Below are 13,008 nucleotides of genomic sequence, written 5' to 3'. Positions count from 1 at the left end.
CCACTCGAGGCCCCGACTCTGGTAATTAGCTTGCTGGGAATCCCAAAAGAAGCTGAAATATCGATTTAATGAATAGTGAACTCTGGCCAGCCACCAACACAGAAGAACACCCCCCCCCCCCCACACACTCCTACATCCCATCACACACACACATACACACACCCACACACACTCTCACACACACACACACACACACACACAGACACAGACACACACACACACACACACACACACACACACACACACAGACGTACACACAAACACACAGACACACACACACCTAAAAAAAAGAAATAAAAGCCCTCTTACCAATGCATGCACAAGGGCAAAGCACACAGAAGAGCGCACAATGGCATTCCAGTGTTCCAGTGCCTGAACAGCGTGAAATGGTTAACACACACACACACACACACACACACACACACACACACACACACATAGACACACACGCAGAGCAGGAAAGGTAAAAGATGTCCTCCAGGATGAGGTCGTTCCTCAGAGCTGAGCAAGGTGTGGTGCACCCAGCGACCTGTTTGAGCTCCATCAGGCTCCGAGGCCTTATCTCCCCTGAGGATGGGGTTTGAGCCAGCTGATGGGCCAACAGTAGCGTAATCGTGGCATCTGGGTGGGCGACACAGCAGACTAGAGCCAAGCCATGCTATTCCACACGCTGACATAATGTGAGTGTAAACATCTCACTTCTGTTCAAACATGTAGGGTACTCTTCTTCTGCTTTGGCCTCAGGCATTTTTTTGTTATGTTTGTCTTTCACATTGTATAGAAAGATATAGCCAGAAGCCGAGGACTTGCTCTGAACAAAGCCCCCTTCGTGGCTCTGATCGTATCAGAGGAACTGCATGGCATCAGGCAAAGTGCTGGAGAAATACAGCATTTTCATCCCTAGAGGGCGCTGTAGAGACACTTGGAGTTTCACCCCCCCCCCCCCCCCCAAAAAAAAAAAAGAGATTGGACCAAACAAATTTCCCTGTTGACATTATAGAATAACAGATTTGCACTCCAAACAGAATTGTATCCAAAACAAGGAGCTCTGCGTATTTTCTTGTTTGATTATGAACAGGCCTCCTGATTGACAAAATTTATGGGCCCACAGCACATCCTAGTCCATGTTACCGCCCTGACACACACAGGAAAGAGCAATGCTCCATGCGGGATGTCAGCACATCTATCAAAGACAAAAACATGAGCACAGATGACCTGACCGCTGACAGAAGCAGAAGAATATTAAAAGCTCTGCAACTTATCATAGTTTTTTGATGATAATCACTGGAAAACTGAAACATTCTTTCAAAGGAATAGATGTCAAGTAACATGACTCACACACATTAGTGTACTACTACTACTCCTCCTCCTTCTCTCTCTCTCTCTCTCTCTCTCTCTCTCTCACACACACACACTCCCCATACAGACGCATACAGTATCTTTACTCTATTTCTTTGTTATAATTTTACACATTCATACAAACAGCATCCATACACACTCCACTCTCAGAATTGCAGGAGAGAAGCTACAAGTAACTGAACCCATATAGGCTAGTCGAAAAATGTTTTAATCCATGTTTTAACGCACACCTAGTGAATCTGGACTAACTTAACATTAGAAGGAAGCTGTTTAGAGGATTTCTGTTCAGATATGTTCATCTTTTATCCAAGTTTAAATTGAACAGATGTGAACCGATGTTCTTTTTAAACCCTTGTCAAGTAAGAGGAGAGGTTGAGACACGGCTTGTTATTTAAAAATTGAGCCCCAGTTGCGTGCGTTGTCTTGCAGTCTTGGCAAGCCACAACACTTGGGCAGGGTGCCCGACATCATTTCTATAATAGTTCAAACACATAATGTAGGGTTAATGCATGATGCCTGATCCAAAAAACAAGCTACTCATCTCTTCTCACATGAGGACTTTCACCTTCCTCATGTCCTCTAGTCTTTCTGTGTCTTTCCCTTTTTTCCTCTCTGCTACGTTTACCGACAGCCCTGAACTCACTACCTTTGCCTTGTCTTGGCACACCATACAATTTATATATCTTCAGATCAGTATATAGCATCTGTTTCCTTCCACATGATCCCTCACACATATAAAATATAGCAATATATGCCATATAGCGGTACGTAATATGATTGGCGCACAGTGATGCCATGCACTATCCTAAGAAGCATGTTTCTAAACTTTTCTCTATGCCCTGCTCTTGCAACTCTGTGTAAACTAGACGTCTTATTTGGTCTCTCCTTGGTTGCCCAGTGTTTGTTGAAACTTCTTAATTCTTGCTTAAATGTAAATGTGAAATATAAAGTATATTTATATGTGCCTGTGTGTGTGTGTGTGTGTGTGTGTGTGTGTGTGTGTGTGTGTGTGTCAAAGTCAAAGTCAAGGTCCGCTTTATTGTCAATTTCTTCACATGCCCAGACATACAAAGAGATCGAAATTATGTTTCTCACTATCCCCCACGGTGAAGACAAGACATATTTTACCAATTAAGTCCACAGACAAACATAACATTCAAGTAAACAATAAAAAGTAAATAAGAAGGCACATACAATGAAGAAATAAGAGCAGCAAAATTGGGTTGAAATTGTGCAATTGTGGTCCTACTGGAAATGTTCAACTCTCACCCCCTAAATGTGTTAGGATATCAATAAAAACACGCTGTGCAAAATTTTGAATTGTTCAAAATGTAGGTAGCTCAAGGCCTTTGAATATTTCCAGAATTGCTCATTTTTACAGAAATTGTACCTTTTAAGAACGCACAACAAAATAAAATGCAATATTATTTGTTGGTGAGACTATAATAAGGAGAATAGCAATAATAAACAATGTCAATTCAATCAATAGCCTAATGAAATAAACAATGAAAATGAGGGGGGGGGAAGCAATAATAAACAATAATGTCCATTCAATCAATAATATAAAAACAATAACGTGGTAAGACTACATTAAAGAGAATATCAATAGTAAACAACAATGTCAAATTAACCAATAGCCTAATGGAAATAAAACAATATTTTACAAACCATAACGCATAAGAAGCGCTTAATGCCCTAAGTGCCTAATATGCCTTTAGACCCCTCTTAAATGACCCAAAACTATCACAGGAACGGAGAGTACTGGGCAACTCATTCCACCAACATGGAACCACTGAGGAAAATAGTCTTGAATTTGACCTAGCACAGTGTGCGGTTGGGGATGTATATCTTGATCATTGAATTAAAATAACAAAGAGCAAATCCAGGCAGTGTCCAAGGCCAAAGGCCAAAGTGAGAGACTTAAATTGTATCATCATATTGTACAGTTTTACACCCAGGTAGTCCTGTTTCTCTTTGGGCCAGAAGAAAGTCTCTATCTTCTGGATTTTTGAGAAGAATGAGTTCATCTTGATGTGCGATATCAAACAGGTCTCCCAACTGGTCTACGAAGGCCTCTACATTGCACTGCTGAGTCTCAGAAGTTATCTTGGTGTTTTTCTTCTGCCACTTGTCGTGAAGTGTTTCCAGTTGTTTTATGGCATAATGTTGGGGACGAACAGGAATCCTAGCCTTGTCCTAGAATACCAAGACTTCTTTGATCACCGCTGTTGCACTTTCATTAAGTTTTTTTTCCAATGTTTTATGGTGATCGCCCAGTTGACAGCGTGAGTCACTAATAAATTCACAGATGTCAAAATAAGACCCGTCGTCCATCTTCTCATTGTTGTTCATAGTGTCCGAAGGAGACTCTCAAATCAGTGCCATGCGTTTGGCATTAGTTATCCAGGTTTCCAGTCACGAGTCCTTTAGCTGTCACACTCTCTGGGTGCGAATGTCTTTGTCTTCTGTGTAAAGGTGACCTGGAGAGTTGAGCAGATCCTGGCAACGGCTCAAATCCATAACTGGGATTTTGAAATCAGACATGTAATATTGACATAACATCACATTACATTGTGGGCGAACAGCAACAGTCTTATTTTCTATAAGTTGGGATAGAGAGAGACAAGAAAGAGAAAAGATAGGGGAAAGAGTAGAACAGGCAAAAACAATATGCAAATTCTGGAAGAAAAGAAATAAAACAAGTTTCTGGTGTATCTCAGTTTGAAAAGGTTGTTACATAAAATAAATCATTTCTTGTTGATGAAAACATCAAAATTCAAAACCAAAAGAAAGTCAAATAAATCAAAAGGAAAGGCAAATTTTGTTTTTTCATGTATCTTACTCCCAACAATCCAAATTCCTCAATTTGTGGCGTTAATGTTAAGAAAATTCACTTGAATGTGTGTGTATGTATATGTGCTTTATCACTTCTGGACATTACAATCATAATCCTGTCGGGACTGTTAAGAATGAATATTTGAAAATTTCTCCTGTCAGTTGTAAGGAATAATTTTACTACTTAGGTTATCTGTACAGTCTAGGTGCTTTGAAAACACAAAAAACCTACAGAGTCTATTGCTCTATACAGGAGCATACAACAAACCTAGTACATAAAATTGAGTGATCATTTAAATGTTAGCACTATGTGTCTGCCACACACCCAGTCAGCCATGTGTGGACGCCCTCTTGGCAGACTATTGGGCATAACATTTAAATAGAAGGCTAGTATAATCATGGAAATATCTGTTTCCGAATGTCTTTATAAATCTTATCAATTTAGAAGTAATAATCTGTGTTACCATGTTTTTGAGTGGCGAGAAGTATCAGTAAATCTTTTACATTGTCCCAGTGACAGTACACACAAAGCAATTGGAGCGTTAATACCTAGAACAATGGATGGTCTGGACTAGAGGTATGGAGATGCTAGGAGAACCACACATGTTAGATCTTTGTTAGGAATTGGCTAAACAGGCGAGTAAGGCGTGATATTTCATTTTTAACTGCTGTTTTGATCACGATTAAAGTTTCATCTTTCAGACCGTTTTGTTGTTTGTCAAGAGGCTCGTTCGTTCGTTCGCCGCGTCTCAGGAAATATGGCGGAGGTTTCCCCAGTCCAAACGTCCAACATTTTCGCTCGTCATGGCCCACTTTGTGGCACGAATGGCAGAATCTGCTGGCTTTCCTCGTCTGGCCTTTCCGCTTGTTGATCGGGCTTTGGCCGCTTGTGTCCATGCGTCGGATTGTAGCCACAGCGCATTCATCAGGTTGAGCTGTTGGCTTCGGTGCAGTGCCACTTTCAGAAAAGGTAGGCCCAAAGCTTTGGTTGCCTGCGAACGAGTCTTGCACAACATGGTCTGGAATCTCATCAGTAGCATTTCTCACATCAGAAAAAGTTTGCAAAGATGTTGGCACATCAGAATTATCAGAGGCTTCATTTGTGTTAACAGCAGCAGCATCGTCTCTCATATCAGACAAATCTGTGTTAGGAATTTCGTCTGTGTTAACAGCAACATCTTTCACATCCGCAGGCATTTTCACTAAACTGCGAAGTCTTTCAATTTCCTCTATTTTCTTTGTAAACTGCAAATATAGAATGCCTTCCATAAGTTGAAACCGTTCTTGTATTGGCTGACACGCTCCAGTGCGAAACCACCACTTATATATCTCATTTTCGCTATTGTCAATTGAGATGCCTTTACTTTGTAATTTTTGTAGTGTGCCATCTACTCTTTTCTTCCATGCATGGAATAGAACCATTTCACCTAAATGTCTATAATTGTCCATGTTCGTTTTTTCGTTTAATGGAGAGAGCTAAGTCATGGATGTTTTTGGTGAAATTTTACGCAAGACTAGCCACGTGTTGGCTGTGAAATAACAATCAACAATCCGTATTGTGTTTCCAAATAATTATCTCTCTATGAAATACTGTTCAATCATAGGCCATATAGGCCTAGGCTCCAACCCCAACACCTTTTAGCAATATTCCTTAGTTCAGGGACGGGTTAACATCTTAATATATGTACCGTTTAACTAGGATTCACAGCTTAATTGCTTAGGTATCTGATTAAGCAGATTCCTTACTAGAAATATAACCTCAGGAAAACAACGTTGCTATACGGTTTTGAGAATATCGGATCATCTACTCACCAAATTAAGTATCCAGAACTCAGGTCATCGCATTAAATCGATCACGGAAAGGGGTCACCACTGTAAGAAGACGCTCATAAATGATATATATAGCCTCGGAAACATAGAGACGTCGAGCTATATCCTCACTTGAAGGAGCTTGTGTGGACAAATAGGGTGAAGAGTTAAATGGCAATGATATTATTATATACTCGTTAATCTGACTCCATTTGATTAATAATTTGTATCACCAATCAATTACCAAGTAACTAGTTTATCAGCTATGGAGGAGAATGGCATGGCACACTACGATAATTGAAGATATACTATTGGTAGGCAAATGAACAATTTAATAGGCATTAAGTCTTAAAGGTAAATGTAACCCATATCACTTCAGTTGAATGTACAAGTAAACTCACATAGTCTACTGTAACAAAGTAGCAAATGATAACAAAGGAAACTTAACCAATTCACAGAGGTAAACTTGACAAGTTAAAGATAACAGATACACCAGATAAAACAATACAAACCCAGAGATGGAGAAAGGGGGAGAGAGAAAGAGAGAGAGAGAGAAAGACAAAGGGAGACAGACAGAGAGAGAGAGGAAGAGAGAGAGAGACCCAGAGAAGAGGTCCAAGGTGGAAAAGAAGAGAAGATGGGAAAAGAAGCCCCAAGATGGGAAAGAAGACAGAAGACAGAAGAAGAGAACCCCAAGATCGGAGAGAAGACAGAAGACAAGAAGAACCCTGGAGGACCAGAGCCTCCACTTTTATCATTCACTTGGGCCACCCCCGACTCATCAGAGCCTTTGTTGTCTGAGGTGGATGGGTGTGGCCCAGGTGGATATCATAACTTTATGCTGCAGTTTAATTCTTAATCTACAACTATGCACAGATACATTCAATTGTACCAAACCCATAATCAGACTGTTGCCCACATTACAAGTATTAATTCAAGACCAAACATGAATGTATTATTCACAACACATATTTACAGAGCAATACTGTATGATAATGAGGTTGGCCTATTTCACCAAGACATCAAGTAGGCCCAGGACTGAGTTATCTCTCAGTAGAGGGGTCAGAACAAGGAGCAAATGGTCACTTTATGCATGAGCGGGTGTTGGGGATCTTTGGCCATGGCCAGCTAAGACAATACAGATCAAACACAGGCATCCACACATGTAAATTGACTGCAAAAGGCATTCTTGAGAAATGCATAAGGTTTGGGCAAAAGACGGGCCTTACAGTGATATTACAACAAACATAAAACCTGCTTCTTGGAGGGTAACTTTGTTCCAGTTATTTCAGTCTCTTCTGATCCAAGTAACCATATAGCGAATTGGCTTTGTGTTGCTTCAGCCATTGTCTCAGTGTATATTGTCTATTGTGCTTCATTCGCATTGATGCTTTGAAAGACATATCACAACTAAAACAGGAGTTGCTATGAATTGCTCACAACAGCATATTATTGGGAAATACCGGAATCAGCAGATGAGATCAGCAAATCAGCATTGCAAATTTGCATGGACAATATGGAATTCCCATTTTAATGTGGTCACCGATAATCAATACACATTGTCATTGACTGCATGGTCAAATAAGTCCATTGCTGCCATAAGCATATATTATTAAACAATTATACATGCTAGCACAATGTATCACATAATACGCAAAAAATCCTAAATATGCATACTGCACAGTATGTGTTAAACTTCAAAGGTCTTGAGCAACCTCTAAATATTGATCAATATTGATAACATTTTGCCCAATTATTTTTTTTATTTATTCATACATATTGGTGGGGTGAGAGCATGAACTTTCAAAAGTTGAAAAATAAGGACCACCCTAATAGACAGTCAATATAATAGTGCAAAGTCAGGCCAATAAATGGCTGAGGTAGTTCTGTTTGACCTAAGTAAGCAAGTGGCATAGTGGTGCAAGTTATGTAAGAGCAGCAGAAGTGTTTTCAGGACAACAGGACAATAACAACAAGTTGCAAAGTGTGCAAGTGTACAAGTGGAGTAGTGCAAGTGGAGTAGTGCAAGGCAGCCATTGTGGGTCCAAAGTCCAGGATGTTATGTAGCTGAGGGTGGAGGGGGGAGAGAGTTCAGCATCCTAACAGCCTGGTGTATGAAGCTGAGTCTGGTGGTGCGGGAATGCAGGCTTCTGTACCTCTTCCCAGAGGGCAGTAGATCAAACAAATTGTGAGCGGGGTGACTTGCATCACTCACATCATCACTGTGTGTGTGTGTGTTTGTGTGTGTGTGTGTGTGTGTGTGTAGTAAACTACAAATGACAACCATAATTGTCTATTAGTTTTGGTCTTGTACATTATGCTCAATATGGAAAGAGAGCACACTGGCATTCAGCATTTCATCTATGTGTGCTAAGTCTGATCACTGTCTGCCAGTCTGCAAGTGACTAAACACTCCACATGTATCAAACTTTTTATATCTTAGATATAAAGATTTACTGCTACTCCATAGCATAAACATAGCATACTCCATAGCACACAACTATGGACCCTTTCAAGAGAGTTCCATTATCAGCATCATAGTTATCTTATTGCAGAGGAAGTAGATTGGGGCCCAAATAGAACGTTCAAGCATTGTTTTTGTTTTTATTGTTGAAAGGGTCTATAGCATAAAACTTGAGTTTGTGATTAGGATTACATATTCCTTATCCAATTATCATCATCTCTCACTTCCTTCATTTGCTCACTTGTCTTCTGCCTAAGGTTCATGTAGTCAAGTGTTGCTTCTGAGGTTTGTGTGAGACTAAAGCCCTATTCAGAAGCCCCATTCAGCTGTGAAGCACTTGTTGCATCAAAAAGCTGAATTTATCCTAACTTTATTGTGCAGTATGTTGCGTCACCAATGGTTATTTTGTTTAATCACTGAACTACATTATCATTACATGGTCTCTTAACACTATAGTCACTTGTAGTCTGTGTGGGGCTTGAGAGAAAGTTAGACACTAATTTGCTCATTGTTAATTGCTAATACATGTAGGTTGCTAATTGTTGTGTATCTTATCTATCAGTTTGTCATCAACAACACCCCTACTTATCATCATTCTCTCTGTCTCGCTTCCGTACTCCTCACACTTCTCTCTCTCTGAACATGGGCAGCCGTGGCCTACTGGTTAGCACTTCGGACTTGTAACCGGAGGGTTGCCGGTTCGAACCCTGACCAGTAGGCCACGGCTTGAGCAAGGCACCTAACCCCTCACTGCTCCCCGAGCGCCGCTGTTGGTGCAGGCAGCTCACTGCGCCGGTATTAGTGTGTGCTTCACCTCACTATGTGTTCACTGTGTGCAGTGTTTCACTAATTCACAGATTGGGATAAATGCAGAGACCAAATTTCCCTCACAGGATCAAAAGAGTATATATACTTATACTTATATACATCTCCAACTGTGTGAGTGTGTGTGTTTGCTAATTCTCTTCCCTACTCCTCACACTTCCTAATCCAACCTGCATCCACATTTCAATGAAAAGTATTCAGTTAAAGTGAACAACTGGAGCCCAACTAAGAATGTGTTCCTAACTGTAACTAGTGAGTGAAACTCAGCAAACTACGAAATTCGACCATTTTCATCCATTTTTGGCACACTGGTGACCCCTTTGGCATCCTTTTCAAATGTGCAGAGCAGTCTGATAGACTTTCATGGAACTTGCTTCAATGTTATAAATGGACTGTGAGTGGGGATATACTAGGTGACAGAAAAATGTTTCAAAAAATATTAGGGTAGGGTAATCCACCGAGCCGTGTAGCATAACTCCAAACTCTGTTCCTTCTCTCCAGCAAATTTAAGCATCCCAGCTCTGGATTCTGGCAGGTCTATAATTTATTTGTCCAGCACCTCTCTCAATCGTGTTTCTGAACCAACTTTATCTCTCTCCTTGGGCACTGCTCTTTCCCCTGGGTTGTTATGTCTCCTGTATAAAGATACTGTGTCTGTGAATGATGTACTGTATGCTAGTGCACATATAATGCCTTCTGAGGGAAGGAAAAATTATTCTGTATTTCTTTGTGAGCTGAAATTAGAGAACGTAAAGTTTTTCAGAACCTTTTGAAAAACTTTTCTGGGCAAAGGCTTGAAGAAATAACCTTTTTTGTATTGCATATGTACGTAAACATGGTTGTCCATCTAATGTGTGTGAATCAAGTGTGAAGTCACACGGTGTGTGTGCTGTAGTGTTACTGCTGTTATGTAATGGCACCTGATGTGACGTTGAGCCAAATGATCGTGTAGGTTCTCCTTAATGAAGTTAATGCAAGTGTCACCCCACCCATTCAACACTCGGGAGGCTAATCCTGCCGAACTGACCCAGCTGCAGCTAACACATTAGCCATTCACACACACACACACACACACACACACACACACACACACGCAATCTCTTGTTCAATGACACATGCATGCATTAACAGATATGTGTGTGCACACACACACATGTGCGCACACACCACACACAGACACACACATATGCACACACACACACACACACACACACACACACACACACACACACACACACACACACACACACACTGCAGCCCTTTGAGCTCCCCCAGGCCCTTGTCCTTAATCCTGCAAGCTGGTTGGAGGCCTGTAAGACCTCTCACATGCTTTCTGCGAAAATATTTAGTCTGGGCCCCACGTCACGACCCAGGGAGTCACAGTGATAACACACGCACCAGCAGATCAAGACCAGAGCTGGGAAAACCATCATCACACAACAGGGTATACACACACACTCACACACACACTCACACACACACGCACGCACACACACACACACACACACACACACACACACACACACACACACACACACACACACACACACAGAAGAGTGATTTGAGAACATTGGGGAGGAGATTGGAGGGAGTCCCTCAAGAAGTGATGTAACTTGAGCTGTGGTACAAGGAGAACTCACTGTCTCTCTCTCTCTCTCTTGACACACATACACACACACACACATACATCTGTCTCTTCTTCTGGAGACATGCACCCAGGCTACTCTCTTTCTCTCTCTCTCTTACACACATATACATACACACACACGCACACACACATGGAACTCCCTGTCTCTGCAGAATGACACTCCTCAGTCCCGTAAAGCATTAGGATTTAATTGAAGAATAACAAGCGTGGGCCTTTGCTTTGCGTAAAAGCCTCCCCTTGGGTTCTGCTGATGTGCGTGAAATCCCTGTAGGTCTCTGGGCAACTTAATGATCTCCCCTCGTCCTGCCCCCTCAGCACCCTCGCCCACACTAAACACACACCACACACATGTGCTTATGTGTGTGTGTGTGTGTGTGTGTGTGTGTGTGTGTATGTGTGTGTGTGTGTGTGTGTGTGTGTGTGTGTGTGTGTGTGTGTGTTGTTTTGGTAATACACACAAGCTTCCTTGATTGTGGCTAACACATCACTTTTTTAAAAGCAATCAGCGTTTTTTAGTCTGGCTTTGGAAGTGTGTATTACCAAGACAACACACACACACACACACACACACACACACACATTCAGCATGGCCCTTCTGTCACTCTCCGCTTCAAACACTCCAAATCAATGCGACCCCATAACACGGCAACTTCCTGAAAACGTGTTTGCAACCAAAACAGTTGTCAGTCTTAATCCAGCTCACCCGTACCTATTAGCAGCAGGTTGTTCCTTTGGTAGCACTCCCAAAAGTTGAACTCACAAGAGAATCTCACAGTCTGATTTCATCCCTGTATTTGCAAAGGCACATGACTCTGTGTTATGAAAAGCAAAAGAGTGATTCAGCAAAACATACACCATTTCTATTTAAGGGCCTTAAACGTAATTCACCCTAAATTTAAAAACTGACCATTATAGTAGGGCTGTAACGAGTCTAGTAAATGTTACATCAATGGGCGGACTGTTGCCCACATGGAGAACGTTATGTCACACATTATTCGTTTAAGGCCAATTTGATTATGTCCAGGAAGAAAACGCCACGCTGGAGGTGGACACTGACATGAAATCACTCGTTCGACTCGTTTGAGTCCTCGTCTGCACCCTGTTGTCTGACTTCATACACAACCACACCATCCTATAGCACGGTTTCAGTTGTTTGTGTGTGTGTGTGTGTGTGTGTGTGTGTGTGTGAGTGTGGGTATGTGGATGCATGTGTGTGTGTGTATGTCACTATGAAAACAGAGATCAGTGTCACACCGGTCCCCTTTGCATATAGCCTTCTGACATTTTTTATCCATTATCAGCATCATAGTTGGCCCCACAAGACTTCCGTTTTAACATTCCATATGTTATCTTAATGCAGAGGAAGTAGATTGGGAACCAAATAGAACGTTTAAGCATTGTTTTTGTTTTTATTGTTGAAAAGGTCTATAGCCTTCTGAATCCCATAGCCCACCATATAGCTTTACATAGTATACAGTATAGCTTTCTAAATCCCAAAGCCTGCCCAATGCAACTCGCATGCTGTTGTGGATAAACAGACATTTAATGTTGAATAAAAGTTGTGTTGAGTTCTTCCAATTGTAGTTGTGAGAACAGATTGTAGCTTACTGTTGCAAATAAATACTGTCACGCTGGTTATTAAGATCAGTTCAGTTCAGAGAGTTCAGTCCAGAGAGATTTATTCAGGGTTCTAAATGAACTTTTTTGATCACCAGCCAATGTGGCTGGTAACTTTCTAAAGTTACTAGCCAATCAGAATTTCTATTAGCCAATTTTTTTCCGGTGAAAATATGAGAATTATGAGTTTATGAGATGTGTCACTGAATGCATTTGGTCATTTTTATTAACATTGTTGGCATGAATACATACCACAAAATATACACAGAAAGTGCAAACATTTAATTTCATGTTTGGGATCTCTATCTATCTATCTCTCTATCTATCTATCTATCATCCCCTGCTTTATTCCTATTTTCGCCCCCATAAGTCTGTCCCAACCACTGCCGCATTTAGTTTAATCTTAACTTAATAAAAAGGAGATATCAATTATCATCAACAATGACAAGCC

This window comes from Alosa sapidissima, chromosome 10 (genome assembly GCF_018492685.1).
Source record: "Alosa sapidissima isolate fAloSap1 chromosome 10, fAloSap1.pri, whole genome shotgun sequence".
In the NCBI taxonomy this organism is placed as follows: Eukaryota; Metazoa; Chordata; class Actinopteri; order Clupeiformes; family Clupeidae; genus Alosa; species Alosa sapidissima.
This window is presented reverse-complemented; position numbering follows the sequence as displayed.